Here is a 14,541-nt window from a genome sequence, read left to right as displayed (position 1 = left end):
TCACTGCTTTTTACAAACTTTGGTCGGACGTTCACACCTTCTTGCATCCGAACACCTCCGCTTCCGCTTTTGATGATGTATATTCGGGCATTCGAACCTTTTATTACCCACTTTTTACAAACCATTGTCGGACTTTCACACCTTCTTGCAGCCGAACACCACCTCTCCCGCTTTTGATGATGTATGGTCCAGTATTCTTACCTTTTCTAACACATTTTTCAGCAATTATGGTCGGACATTCACACCTACTCACAGCTGGACACCTCCGCTCCCGCTTTTGATCATACAATGTCGGGACATCGCTCCTTGTCTTACCAGCTTTTTACAAACTTTAGTCGAACATTCACACCTTCTTGCAGCTGAACACCTCCGCTCCCGCTTTTGATGATGTATAGTCGGGCTTTCGAGCCTTTTCTTACCCGGTTTTTACAAATTATGGTTGGACATTCAGACCTTGCAGCCGAACACCTCCACTCTCTCTTTTGATCATACATTGTCGGGCATTCGCACCTTGTCTTACCCGCTTTTTACAAACTATAGTCAGACATTCACACCTTGCAGCTGAACCTCCGCTCCCTGTTTTGATCATGTATGGTCTGGCAATACTACCCTTTCTTCCCCCGTTTGTGAGTAATTATGGCTGGACATTCACACCTACTTGCAGTCGAACAGCTCTGCTCCCGCTTTTGATTATGTTTGGTTGGATATTCGAACCTTTTCTTAACTGCTTTTTACAAACCATGGTCGGACTTTCACACCTTCTTGTAGCCGAACAACTCCGCTCCCGCTATTGATTTTGTACAGTCGGGTATTTTAACCTTTTCTTACCCGCTTTTTACCAACTATAGTCGGACATTCACACCGTCTTACAGCGGAACACCTCCGCTCCCGCTTTTTATGGTGTATAGTCGGGCATTCGAACCTTTTCTTACCCGCTATTTACAAACTATGGTAGGACATTCAAACTTTCGTGTATCCGATAACCTCCGCTGTCTCTTTTGATCATACATTGTCGGACATTCGCACCTTTTCTTACCCGCTTTTTACAAACCATGGTCGGACTGTCACACCTTCTTGTAGCCGAACACATCCGCTCCCGCTATTGATTGTGTACAGTCGGGTATTTAAACCTTTTCTTACCCGCTTTTCACCAACTATGGTCGGACATTCACACCTTCGTACAGCGGAACACCTCCGCTCCCTCTTTTGATGGTGTATGTTCGGGCATTCAAACCTTTTCTTACCCGCTTTTTCCAAACTATGGTCGGCTATTCACAGCTTCCTCTCCACCCACCTGCATCCGAAGACCTCCGCCCCAAATTTTGTTGATATTTAGTCGGACATTCGCACCTTACCCGCTTTTGGAAAACTATGGCCTTCTTGCAGCCAAACACCTCTGATCTCGCTTTTGATGATGTTAGGTTGGGCATTCAGACCTTGCTTCACCTGCTTTTCACCAAATATAGTCGGACATTCACACCTTCTTGCAGCCGAACACTTCCGCTTTTAGTGTTCTATGAGGCATTCACAAATTTTTTTTCACCGTATTTTATAGATTATGGTTGGAAATTCTCACCCACTCTCATCCGAAGACCTCTCCTCCCGCTTTTGTTAATATATAGTCGGGCATTCGAACCTTTTCTTACCCGCTTTTTACAAATTATAGTCGAACATTCACACCTACTTGCAGCTGAATACTTCCGCTCCACCTTTTAGGTATGTATGGTTGGCATTTGCACCTCTTTTTATACTGATTGCTGAAGATTAAGTTGTACTTTCTCAAACTACAACATTTTTTTATTTGTTGAAACTTGATTTGAAGTGGATAAATAAGGAGGACAAACAGTTTTAAGTCAGGCTGATAGAAGGAATTAATTTTATAGCAAAATCTGTACTTCGTCATATGTCGAGAGATGCTTATTGCTGAAGAAGTTCTTTCTCATTCTACAAAGTACAACGTTGTTTATCGTTGAAACTTGATTAGACATTAATAAATATGAAGGACAAAGCAGTCTTAACTTGGTTTGAGTTAAGGAATTCGTTTTATAGGAGAATCCGAATTCTTGCATAACTCATAAAATAGAGCTTATTTTCGGATTCCTGAAGAATGATTCTGGTTCTTTCTCATAATACAAAGTTTGTTGTTTATTGTTGAAACTTCATCAGAAGTGAAGAAATAAATGAATGCCTATCAACAAATGTGGGATCTAAACTCTAGTGCTTCCTCTAAAATAATTTCCTTTCTCAATTTAGAAATGTGTGTGTGTAAGTCACAACACCCGTGACACCAAAACGGCTTTCTTTTCTCTACACTCTGCACTATGAGCACACACACCAAATCAGAAAGGCTTTTTTCTCTCTTTTCTACATTATGGACTGTGGGGACACAAAACCGCTCTCTCTCTTTTTTTTTTTATCGTGTGCCAGGGCGTTGTCTCATGTATTAGATTATGCTTAAGATACGAATGGGTTTATCAGTCACATCAGAATCCATACATACTGATCCTCCCGTAATAAAATGGTCGGATCTTATCAAACACACTTTGTTTCTTGTGACAATCAAGTCAGCGAAACAGCGTATACACGTCAAGACACTGAATCAAGTTTGCCACAAGAACTCATAAGTTTGGCAGTATTGCTCTGCCATCAGCAATGATACACCCATTTTATTTTCGTGAGACATGTGCAAGCACCTGTTCATCTACTGTTCTATCACTATGAATTAGTGATCTATTATCAATAAGGATACTTCTACAACTACTATCAAAGTATGTCCAGACTTCTTATGTTGTCAGTTGCTATAAATGAATAAGTGGGTAGCTACTGACAAGCATTAAGCATGTCACACAGCCCAAACATATAACATTTCAGGACACACCACACAGTTAACAACCACAGTGAAGTGTCAAAGCCCAAACATTCAACAGGACACTTACACACATTCAAATCAAACAGTCAGACAACATACAAGAACATATACCCCAGCCGGCATTGCTCCCTGCCTATTTTCCTACAGCTCACTATGTGTGCGCACACCTTTATTCACAAACTCTTCAACTTATCCTCTTTTACCGAAGCTGCTACAGCTCGATTGGCCGAATACCCTTAGATCCTATTTCGGTGAATTTGACATCTGCCTTACATGTAACAGATTAGCGGTTTAGCAGTTTTAATTTAGTTTGAGTGAAGGAATTCATTTTATAGCAAAATCCGAAATCGTGAAGAACTCATGAAAGTAAGCTTATTCTCGGATTCCTGAAACTTTAGATTTGCTCTTTCTTTTACTGCAAAGTACAACGTTGTTTTTTTTGTTTAAATCTTTCTAGACATGGTAAATATGAACGACAAAGCAGTTTTCACATAGTTTGAGTGAAGGAATTCATTTTATAGATTAAAATCCCAAGAGTCTGCTGAGAAAAGAGAGTGAATGCGAAGTAGACTTTAACACGGCTCTGGGAGCGAGCCGAGTGCGGGCTAACCGGGAGAATTGCTTGAAAGAAACGCGACACTGAATGAGCGGTCAGAACAAAGCCTCAATACAGTTTTCCCGTGGTGTTTTTGTTGCTGCCTTGTCTTTTGCACAGAGTAAAAGACAAGGCAGCCATCGAATAGGGCCCGATTGTTCCTACTTGGTCAGCCGAGGAGCAAGGGGGGGGGGGGGGGCAAGCGTCTCAACCAAGCAAAGCTCACCATGGGGAAGGTGGCTATGCCAACTAGCCTGATGCCCTGCTCCCGCAGTGACGGATAATCGTACTCTGGTTTCTCTTCATAACGTACAACTCTTTCGCCTTTTACTAAAGACTTCTGTGGAGAGCAGCACTAATGAGTTGTTTCTATTTTTGGCAGGCTTTACCTTTGCGGGTGAAGCCCTTTCTGTCTGTGCAAAAGAAATCTTCTTACTGTGCAGAGTGACTTCTCTGAGTAGAGTCGCCTTACTTGTTGCGACTGTGCCGATGTTCGAAGCTGGAGTGCAAAGTTGTTGCTTGAATGGTGCTTGCTGGAGCGTGCGGGGGTGCAAAGTTATACCATTTAAAAGGGCTGAAGAGTGCTCAGTGCAGCAGGTGGGCGGAGGTGCATAGTGACACTCTGGCCACCTATGGCCATAAAAAGAACACCGCTACAAGTGCGCATTGTGCCAGGAAGGGCCCTCGGACGTGAACCAGTGGACAGTTGTCGCTTCTCGGCCTTTTGGCTAAGATCAAGTGTAGTATCTGTTCTTATCAGTTTAATATCTGATATGTCCTCTATACGAGGACTACATATTAAATGGATTTTCAAGAATAGGAGTTGAAAAAGAAGCTTGCTCCGTTCACTCCAAGCCTCGACCCGGTACTGCAGTGCCGCTGGGAACGGTGCGCTCTCCTCTGCTCTTGTGAAAAAGCAAACAGCGGTGCAGGATGGAAGTTTCAGGGAGCCCAAGATGAAACTTTCTTTTAATCTGCTGAGAAAAGAGAGTGAATGCGAAGTAGACTTTAACACGGCTCTGGGAGCGAGCCGAGTGCGGGCTAACCGGGAGAATTGCTTGAAAGAAACGCGACACCGAATGAGTGGTCAGAACAAAGCCTCAATACGGTGTTCCCGTGGTGTTTGTGGCTGCCTTGTCTTTTGCACAGAGTAAAAGACAAGGCAGCCATCAAATAGGGCCCGATTGTTCCTACTTGGTCAGCCGAGGAGCAGGGGGGGGGGCAAGCGTCTCAACCAAGCAAAGCTCACCAAGTAGGAACAATCGGGCCCTATTCGATGGCTGCAACACCTGAAAGAGATATTGATGCGAGACCCGATCAAATGCTTTTTCAAAGTCTAAATTTAAGATGACAAGCCGGGTGTTTCTGTCTCTAGCGTAATCAATGATGTCTCGAATCAGTACGAGGCTGTCGTTGAGTTGTCTCCCTGAGATGGCACAAGCTTGGTCTGGGTGAATTACCTCCTCTAAAACAGAGGACATCCGTGTCGCTAAAACCTTGCTAAAAAGTTTACAGTCAAAGTTTAAAAGTGTGATGTGCCTCCAATTCTTTAGGTCAGTCTTATCATTTTTTTTATAAAGTAGAGTCACTATTCCCACTCTAAAACTGTCAGGCAGTCGGTCGAGTTTTTCAAAATCTTTAAAAACATCTAAAACGTCTGATGATAAAAGGTCCCAATAGGTCAGATAGAATTCTGCAGGAAGCCCGTCTAAACCTGGAGCTCGACTTCTCTTAAAACCTGTTAGGCATTTTTTTAACTCTAAAGCAGTAAAATCCTGTGTCAAGTGTGCATTCTCTTTTACGGTTTTGTCAACGAATTTTAAAATTTCTGCCGATGTTTCCAAGTGCACTGGTTTCTCTTTGTACATGTTATTATAAAAGGTATGTACAGTTTCAATCATCTCTTGTGTGGATTTTGTTAAAAACCCATCTTCTCTTTTTAGATTTTGAATACACTCCTTTTTATTTATAACTTTCTTTCTTTTTCACCTTCCTCAATTTCCTGCTCCCTGCTTCTTACAAAAATTCCTTTACTCTTTATTTCTGCTAAAACTGACATTTCCTTTTTGACATCTTTGATTTCTTCTTTAAAGTCTATGCCACACTGATTTAGTTTAAAGTAGCGCTGTAAGCGTTTATGTAGTCCCATCATACATCGATTCTCTTTCCTTTTTTTACGTTTACCTTGCTGTTTAAAAAAAGTCTGGGTCGTTTCCTTCACCATTTCCCACCATTGTGCATGTGTTTCGTAGAGGTCTTGAAGGGTATGCCACTCTTTATAACATTCCCTGTACTGACTGACTATGATTTCATCCTCCAACAGGGAACAGTTGAGTTTCCACAGACCACTTCCTACCGTCACACCAGAAGGGGGTGAAAGGGTGCAGGAGAGCATAAGGTGGTCTGAAAAGAAAACAGGGGTTAATCTAACATCAGTGGGTGGGCAATCTCTAGTAAAGAAATAATCAATGCGAGAGGCTCTGGTGCCATCATGACTAAACCAGGTGAAGCCCTCCTCTCTGGGATGCATGGTTTTAAAACAGTCAGTAAGCTTAAAATCCCTGCATATGCCCTGAAGTAAAATCGAAGTCTTATCCACTTTAAAATCTACCCCTGCTCTTTTTCTATCTTTCCTGCTCAAGATACAGTTAAAATCCCCTCCTACAACTAAAGGTACTTGCCCTAGCATGTAAAGCTGTATATCTTCTAAAAGGTCATACCTTTAATTTTTTCCATTGAAACCATAAATATTGAAGAGGTTAAAGTCTTGCCCCATAAAATTCAAGTGTGCTAAAAGTGCCCATCCGTCTCTCACCACTGTGCTACCTTTCACCAGAACATGCGGATTTTTAATTAGAATGGCCACACCATCATTTTTATTTTGATTTGAGCCACTCCATATCGATAAATGGGGCCACATTTCCTCCCATTGTCTATGGTTTTTTAAAAAAGGTAGTCCACATTCTTGTATTAAAAACACATCTGATTTTATGGAGTCTAAGAAGAATAAAATACTCTGGGCTCTTGTCTTCGATTTCACACTTCTCACATTTAGTGTTGAGAAGGTGAGAACCATTAAAAGCATAAAGGAAAGTAGGTATGTCATTTTCGTTTTTCTAAGTTATCAAAACAAATTACACACTCAGGTTATTTCTTGGGAAACTAGCTCTTCCTTCATTTCTTTAGGTGAAAAGTGAGTAGGGTGATCTATATTTCCTTTTCGGACTCTCGGTGTTGGCCTCTGACGCAATGTTGCATTTAACTGAATTCTCACAGACTTCAACACTGAGTGGTGAGGCCTCTACAGGCCCCTCCCCTTTTTGCTCCTCACTTCCAATCCAAGCTTTTGGCGGGAAGTTTGAATTTATTGGGTCAACCTCTTCACTTTGTTCACCAACTGCCACCTTTGGTCCTTCTCTTTGTTGGCTTGACTGTGGCTTTACCGTCTTTAATTTGTTGGCAAAAGATTTAGGGCAATCTCTGAAGAGGTGATTTAATTCTCCACAGAGATTACATTTCCTGCCATTTGGACACTCTCCAAAAGTTTGCCCAATTTCTCTGCTCTTCCCACATAACACCTTGGTACAAGCCTCAACCAGGTGCCCATGCTCACCACACTTGCGGCAGAACTTGGGCTGCCCCTGGTAGTGGATGTAACCTCGGTTTTCAAGGTGGCCAGAGTGTCGCCCACCCGCTGCACTGAGCACTCTTCAGCCCTTTTAAATGGTATAACTTTGCACTCCCGCATGCTCCAGCAAGCACCATTCAAGCAACAACTTTGCACTCCAGCTTCGAACATCGGCACAGTCGCAACAAGTAAGGCGACTCTACGCAGAGAAGTCACTCTGCACAGTAACAAGATTTCTTTTGCACAGACAGAAAGGGCTTCACCCGCAAAGGTAAAGCCTGCCAAAAATAGAAACAACTCATTAGTGCTGCTCTCCACAGAAATCTTTAGTAAAAGGCGAAAGACTTGTACGTTATGAAGAGAAACCAGAGTACGATTATCCGTCACTGCGGGAGCAGGGCATCAGGCTAGTTGGCATAGCCACCTTCCCCATGGTGAGCTTTGCTTGGTTGAGACGCTTGCTCCCCCCCCCTTGCTCCTCGGCTGACCAAGTAGGAACAATCGGGCCCTATTCGATGGCTGCCTTGTCTTTTACTCTGTGCAAAAGACAAGGCAGCAACAAAAACACCACGAGAATCCCATATTGAGGCTTTGTTCTGACCGCTCATTCGGGGTCGCGTTTCTTTCAAGCAATTCTCCTGGTTAGCCCACACTCGGCTCGCTCCCATAGCCGTGTTAAAGTCTACTTCGCATTCACTCTCTTTTCTCAGCAGACTCTTGGGATTTTATCTATAAAATGAATTCCTTCACTCAAACTATGTGAAAACTGCTTTGTCCTTAATATTTACCATGTCTAGAAAGATTTAAACAAAAGAAACAACGTTGTACTTTGCAGTAAAAGAAAGAGCAAATCTAAAGTTTCAGGAATCCGAGAATAAGCTTACTTTCATGAGTTCTTCACGATTTCGGATTTTGCTATAAAATGAATTCCATCACTCAAACTAAATTAAAACTGCTAAACCGCTAATCTGTTATATGTAAGGCAGATGTCAAATTCACCGAAATAGGATCAAAGGGTATTCGGCCAATCGAGCTGTAGCAGCTTCGGTAAAAGAGTATAAGTTGAAGAGTTTGTGAATAAAGGTGTGCGCACACATAGTGTACTGTACGAAAATAGGCAGGGAGCAATGCCGGCTGGGGTATATGTTCTTGTATGTTGTCTGACTGTTTGATTTGAATGTGTTGTGTAAGTGTCCTGTTGAATGTTACATGTTTGGGCTTTGACACGCTTCACTGTGGTTGTTAACTGTGTGGTGTGTCCTGAAATGTTATATGTTTGGGCTGTGTGACATGCTTAATGCTTGTCAGTAGCTACCCACTTATTCATATATAGCAACTGACAACATAAGAAGTCCGGACATACTTTGATAGTAGTTGTAGAAGTATCCTTATTGATAATAGATCACTAATTCATAGTGATAGAACAGTAGATGAACAGGTGCTTGCACATGTCTCACGAAAATAAAATGGGTGCATCATTGCTGATGGCAGAGCAATACTGCCAAACTTATGAGTTCTTGTGGCAAACTTGATTCAGTGTCTTGACGTGTATACGCTGTTTCGCTGACTTGATTGTCACAAGAAACAAAGTGTGTTTGATAAGATCCGACCATTTTATTACGGGAGGATCAGTATGTATGGATTCTGATGTGACTGATAAACCCATTCGTATCTTAAGCATAATCTAATACATGAGACAACGCCCTGGCACACGATAAAAAAAAAAATAGAGAGAGCGGTTTTGTGTCCCCACAGTCCATAATGTAGAAAAGAGAGAAAAAAGCCTTTCTGATTTGGTGTGTGTGCTCATAGTGGAGAGTGTAGAGAAAAGAAAGCCGTTTTGGTGTCACGGGTGTTGTGACTTACACACACACATTTCTAAATTGAGAAAGGAAATTATTTTAGAGGAAGCACTAGAGTTTAGATCCCACATTTGTTGATAGGCATTCATTTATTTCTTCACTTCTGATGAAGTTTCAACAATAAACAACAAACTTTGTATTAAAAAAAAGGTGCGAATGCCTAACAATACATTATCAAAAGCAGGTGTGGATGTCAGATCATAATTTGTAAAAAGCTGATGAGAAAGGGTGAGAATGCCCGACTATACACCATCAAATGCGGGAGCGGAGGTGTTCGGCTCTGAGTAGGTGTGAATGTCCGACCATAATTGCTGAATAATGTGTTAGAAAAGGTAAGAATGCTGGACCATACATCATCAAAAGCGGGAGAGGTGGTGTTCGGCTGCAAAAAGGTGTGACTGTTCGACTAAAGTTTGTAAAAAGTGGGTAAGACAAGGTGCGAATGCCTGACAATGTATGATCAAAAGCGGGAGCGGAGGTGTTCAGCTGCAAGAAGGTCTACATGTCCATCAATAATTGCTAGAAAACATGAAAGAAACTTTTCGAAAATCAAACCGCACATGATCATAAGTGGGATAGGAGGTGTTCAGCTGCAAGGTGTGAATGTCCACCCTTAATTCCTGAAAAATGGGCAAAAAAAAAGTGTGAATGCCCAACCATACATCATCAAAAGCAGGAGTGGAAGTGTTCGGCTACAAGAAGGTGTGAACGTCCAACCAAAATATGTAAAAAGAAGTTAAGAAAAGGTTCGAATATCCAACCAAACATAATCAAAAGCGGGAGCAGAGCTGTTCGACTGCAAGTAGGTGTGAATGTCAGATCATAATTTGCAAAAAGCTGATGAGAAAGGGTGAGAATGGCCGACTATACACCATCAAATGCGGGAGCGGAGTTGTTCGGCTGTGAGTAGGTGTGAATCTCCGACCATAATTGCTGAAAAATGTGTTAGAAAAGGTAAGAATGCCGGTCCATACATCATCAAAAGCGAGAGAGGTTGTGTTCGGCTGCAAGTAGGTGTGAATGTCCAGCCATAATTACTCACAAACGGGTAAGAAAAGGTAGTATTGCCAGACCATATATGATCAAAACAGGGAGCGGAGGTGGTTCAGCTGCAAGAAGGTTTGAATGTCCGACTAAAGTTCAAATATATTAACAAAAGCGGGAGGAGAGGTCTTCGGATGAGAGTGGTTGAAAATTTCCGACCATAATGTATAAAATGCGGTGAAAAAAAGGTGTGATAGAACACTAAAAGGTGGAGCGGAAGTGTTCGGCTGCAAGAAGGTGTGAATGTCCGACTATATTTGGTTAAAAGCAGGTGAAGCAAGGTCTGAATGCCCAACCTTACATCATCAAAAGCGAGATCAGAGGTGATTGGCTGCAAGAAGGCCATAGTTTGCCAAAAGCGGGTAAGGTGCGAATGTCCGACTAAATATCAACAAAATTTGGGGCGGAGGTCTTCGGATGCAAGTGGGTGTGAATATCCCACCATACAAGTATGGTGGAGAGGAAGCTGTGAATAGCCGACCATAGTTTGGAAAAAGCGGGTAAGAAAAGGTTTGAATGCCCGACTATACACCATCAAAAGCGGGAGCAGAGGTGTTCCGCTGTAAGACGGTGTGAATGTCCGACCATAGTTGGTAAAAAGCGGGTAAGAAAAGGTTAAAATACCCGACTGTACACAATCAATAGCGGGAGCGGAGTTGTTCGGCTACAAGAAGGTGTGAAAGTCCCACCATGGTTTGTAAAAACCGGGAAGAAAAGGCTCGAAAGCCCGACTATACACCATCAAAAAGAAGGTTTGAATGTCCATCAATAATTGCTTTAAAACAAGAAAGTAAATTTTCGAATATCAAACCGCACATGATCATAAGTGGGAGAGGAGGTGTTCGGCTGCAAGAAGGTTTGAATGTCCACCCATAATTCATGAAAAATGGGTAAAAAAAAAGGTGCGAATGCCTAACAATACATTATCAAAAGCAGGTGTGAATGTCAGATCATAATTTGTAAAAAGCTGATGAGAAAGGGTGAGAATGCCCGACTATACACTATCAAATGCGGGAGCGGAGGTGTTCGGCTCTGAGTAGGTGTGAATGTCCGACCATAATTGCTGAAGAATGTGTTAGAAAAGGTAAGAATGCTGGACCATACATCATCAAAAGCGGGAGAGGTGGTGTTCGGCTGCAAAAAGGTGTGACTGTTCGACTAAAGTTTGTAAAAAGTGGGTAAGACAAGGTGCGAATGCCTGACAATGTATGATCAAAAGCGGGAGCGGAGGTGTTCAGCTGCAAGAAGGTCTACATGTCCATCAATAATTGCTAGAAAACATGAAAGAAACTTTTCGAAAATCAAACCGCACATGATCATAAGTGGGATAGGAGGTTTTCAGCTGCAAGGTGTGAATGTCCACCCATAATTCCTGAAAAATGGGAAAAAAAAAGGTGTGAATGCCCAACCATACATCATCAAAAGCAGGAGTGGAAGTGTTCGGCTACAAGAAGGTGTGAACGTCCAACCAAAATATGTAAAAAGAAGTTAAGAAAAGGTTCGAATATCCAACCAAACATAATCAAAAGCGGGAGCAGAGCTGTTCGACTGCAAGTAGGTGTGAATGTCAGATCATAATTTGCAAAAAGCTGATGAGAAAGGGTGAGAATGGCCGACTATACACCATCAAATGCGGGAGCGGAGTTGTTCGGCTGTGAGTAGGTGTGAATCTCCGACCATAATTGCTGAAAAATGTGTTAGAAAAGGTAAGAATGCCGGTCCATACATCATCAAAAGCGAGAGAGGTTGTGTTCGGCTGCAAGTAGGTGTGAATGTCCAGCCATAATTACTCACAAACGGGTAAGAAAAGGTAGTATTGCCAGACCATATATGATCAAAACAGGGAGCGGAGGTGGTTCAGCTGCAAGAAGGTTTGAATGTCCGACTAAAGTTCAAATATATTAACAAAAGCGGGAGGAGAGGTCTTCGGATGAGAGTGGTTGAAAATTTCCGACCATAATGTATAAAATGCGGTGAAAAAAAGGTGTGATAGAACACTAAAAGGTGGAGCGGAAGTGTTCGGCTGCAAGAAGGTGTGAATGTCCGACTATATTTGGTTAAAAGCAGGTGAAGCAAGGTCTGAATGCCCAACCTTACATCATCAAAAGCGAGATCAGAGGTGATTGGCTGCAAGAAGGCCATAGTTTGCCAAAAGCGGGTAAGGTGCGAATGTCCGACTAAATATCAACAAAATTTGGGGCGGAGGTCTTCGGATGCAAGTGGGTGTGAATATCCCACCATACAAGTATGGTGGAGAGGAAGCTGTGAATAGCCGACCATAGTTTGGAAAAAGCGGGTAAGAAAAGGTTTGAATGCCCGACTATACACCATCAAAAGCGGGAGCAGAGGTGTTCCGCTGTAAGACGGTGTGAATGTCCGACCATAGTTGGTAAAAAGCGGGTAAGAAAAGGTTAAAATACCCGACTGTACACAATCAATAGCGGGAGCGGAGTTGTTCGGCTACAAGAAGGTGTGAAAGTCCGACCATGGTCTGTAAAAACCGGGAAGAAAAGGCTCGAAAGCCCGACTATACACCATCAAAAAGAAGGTTTGAATGTCCATCAATAATTGCTTTAAAACAAGAAAGTAAATTTTCGAATATCAAACCGCACATGATCATAAGCGGGAGAGGAGGTGTTCGGCTGCAAGAAGGTTTGAATGTCCACCCATAATTCATGAAAAATGGGTAAAAAAAAAGGTGCGAATGCCTAACAATACATTATCAAAAGCAGGTGTGAATGTCAGATCATAATTTGTAAAAAGCTGATGAGAAAGGGTGAGAATGCCCGACTATACACCATCAAATGCGGGAGCGGAGGTGTTCGGCTCTGAGTAGGTGTGAATGTCCGACCATAATTGCTGAAGAATGTGTTAGAAAAGGTAAGAATGCTGGACCATACATCATCAAAAGCGGGAGAGGTGGTGTTCGGCTGCAAAAAGGTGTGACTGTTCGACTAAAGTTTGTAAAAAGTGGGTAAGACAAGGTGCGAATGCCTGACAATGTATGATCAAAAGCGGGAGCGGAGGTGTTCAGCTGCAAGAAGGTCTACATGTCCATCAATAATTGCTAGAAAACATGAAAGAAACTTTTCGAAAATCAAACCGCACATGATCATAAGTGGGATAGGAGGTTTTCAGCTGCAAGGTGTGAATGTCCACCCATAATTCCTGAAAAATGGGAAAAAAAAAGGTGTGAATGCCCAACCATACATCATCAAAAGCAGGAGTGGAAGTGTTCGGCTACAAGAAGGTGTGAACGTCCAACCAAAATATGTAAAAAGAAGTTAAGAAAAGGTTCGAATATCCAACCAAACATAATCAAAAGCGGGAGCAGAGCTGTTCGACTGCAAGTAGGTGTGAATGTCAGATCATAATTTGCAAAAAGCTGATGAGAAAGGGTGAGAATGCCCGACTATACATCATCAAATGCGGGAGCGGAGTTGTTCGCCTGTGAGTAGGTGTGAATCTCCGACCATAATTGCTGAAAAATGTGTTAGAAAAGGTAAAAATGCCGGTCCATACATCATCAAAAGCGAGAGAGGTTGTGTTCGACTGCAAGTAGGTGTGAATGTCCAGCCATAATTACTCACAAACGGGTAAGAAAAGGTAGTATTGCCAGACCATATATGATCAAAACAGGGAGCGGAGGTGGTTCAGCTGCAAGAAGGTTTGAATGTCCGACTAAAGTTCAAATATATTAACAAAAGCGGGAGGAGAGGTCTTTGGATGAGAGTGGTTGAAAATTTCCAACCATAATGTATAAAATGCGGTGAAAAAAAGGTGTGATAGAACACTAAAAGGTGGAGCGGAAGTGTTCGGCTGCAAGAAGGTGTGAATGTCCGACTATATTTGGTGAAAAGCAGGTGAAGCAAGGTCTGAATGGCCAACCTTACATCATCAAAAGCGAGATCAGAGGTGTTTGGCTGCAAGAAGGCCATACTTTGCCAAAAGCGGGTAAGGTGCGAATGTCCGACTAAATATCAACAAAATTTGGGGCGGAGGTCTTCGGATGCAAGTGGGTGTGAATGTCCGACTATATTTGGTGAAAAGCAGGTGAAGCAAGGTCTGAATGCCCAACCTTACATCATCAAAAGCGAGATCAGAGGTGTTTGGCTGCAAGAAGGCCATAGTTTGCCAAAAGCGGGTAAGGTGCGAATGACCGACTAAATATCAACAAAAGTGGAGGCGGAGGTCTTCGGATGCAAGTGGGTGTGAATATCCCACCATACAAGTATGGTGGAGAGGAAGCTGTGAGTGGCCGACTATAGTAAAAGGCGGGTGAGAGAAGGTGCGAATGTCAAACCATACATAATCAAAACAGGGAGCGGAGGTGTTCTGCTGTAAGAAGGTGTGAATGTCCAACCATAGTTGGTAAAAAGCGGGTAAGAAAAGGTTAAAATACCCGACTGTACACAATCAATAGCGGGAGCGGAGTTGTTCGGCTACTAAAAGGTGTGAAATCCGACCATGGTTTGTAAAAAGCGGGTAAGAAAAGGTGCGAATGCCCGACAATGTATGATCAAAAGAGGGAGTGGAGGTTTTC

General features: G+C 42.5%; 3 non-coding genes across 3 annotated transcripts; 2 read left to right on the top strand and 1 right to left on the bottom strand.

The window, feature by feature from the left end:
• The first annotated feature begins 3,750 nt into the window (after positions 1-3,750).
• Positions 3,751-3,864, top strand: LOC140310772 (U5 spliceosomal RNA). Its single transcript, XR_011916811.1, has one exon. It is a non-coding gene; the product is annotated as a U5 spliceosomal RNA (small nuclear RNA).
• A 308-nt stretch (positions 3,865-4,172) lies between these two features.
• LOC140310640 (U2 spliceosomal RNA) lies at positions 4,173-4,363 on the top strand. Its single transcript, XR_011916691.1, has one exon. It is a non-coding gene; the product is annotated as a U2 spliceosomal RNA (small nuclear RNA).
• A 2,989-nt stretch (positions 4,364-7,352) lies between these two features.
• LOC140310625 (U5 spliceosomal RNA) lies at positions 7,353-7,466 on the bottom strand. The gene has a single exon (XR_011916678.1). It is a non-coding gene; the product is annotated as a U5 spliceosomal RNA (small nuclear RNA).
• Between the last annotated feature and the right edge of the window lie 7,075 nt (positions 7,467-14,541).

Source organism: Leuresthes tenuis, unplaced genomic scaffold (genome assembly GCF_036924035.1).
Source record: "Leuresthes tenuis unplaced genomic scaffold, fLeuTen1.0.hap1 SCAF_6, whole genome shotgun sequence".
Lineage (NCBI taxonomy): Eukaryota > Metazoa > Chordata > Actinopteri > Atheriniformes > Atherinopsidae > Leuresthes > Leuresthes tenuis.
Note: the sequence above shows the minus strand (reverse complement) of the source record. Positions and strands in the feature narration are given on the sequence as shown.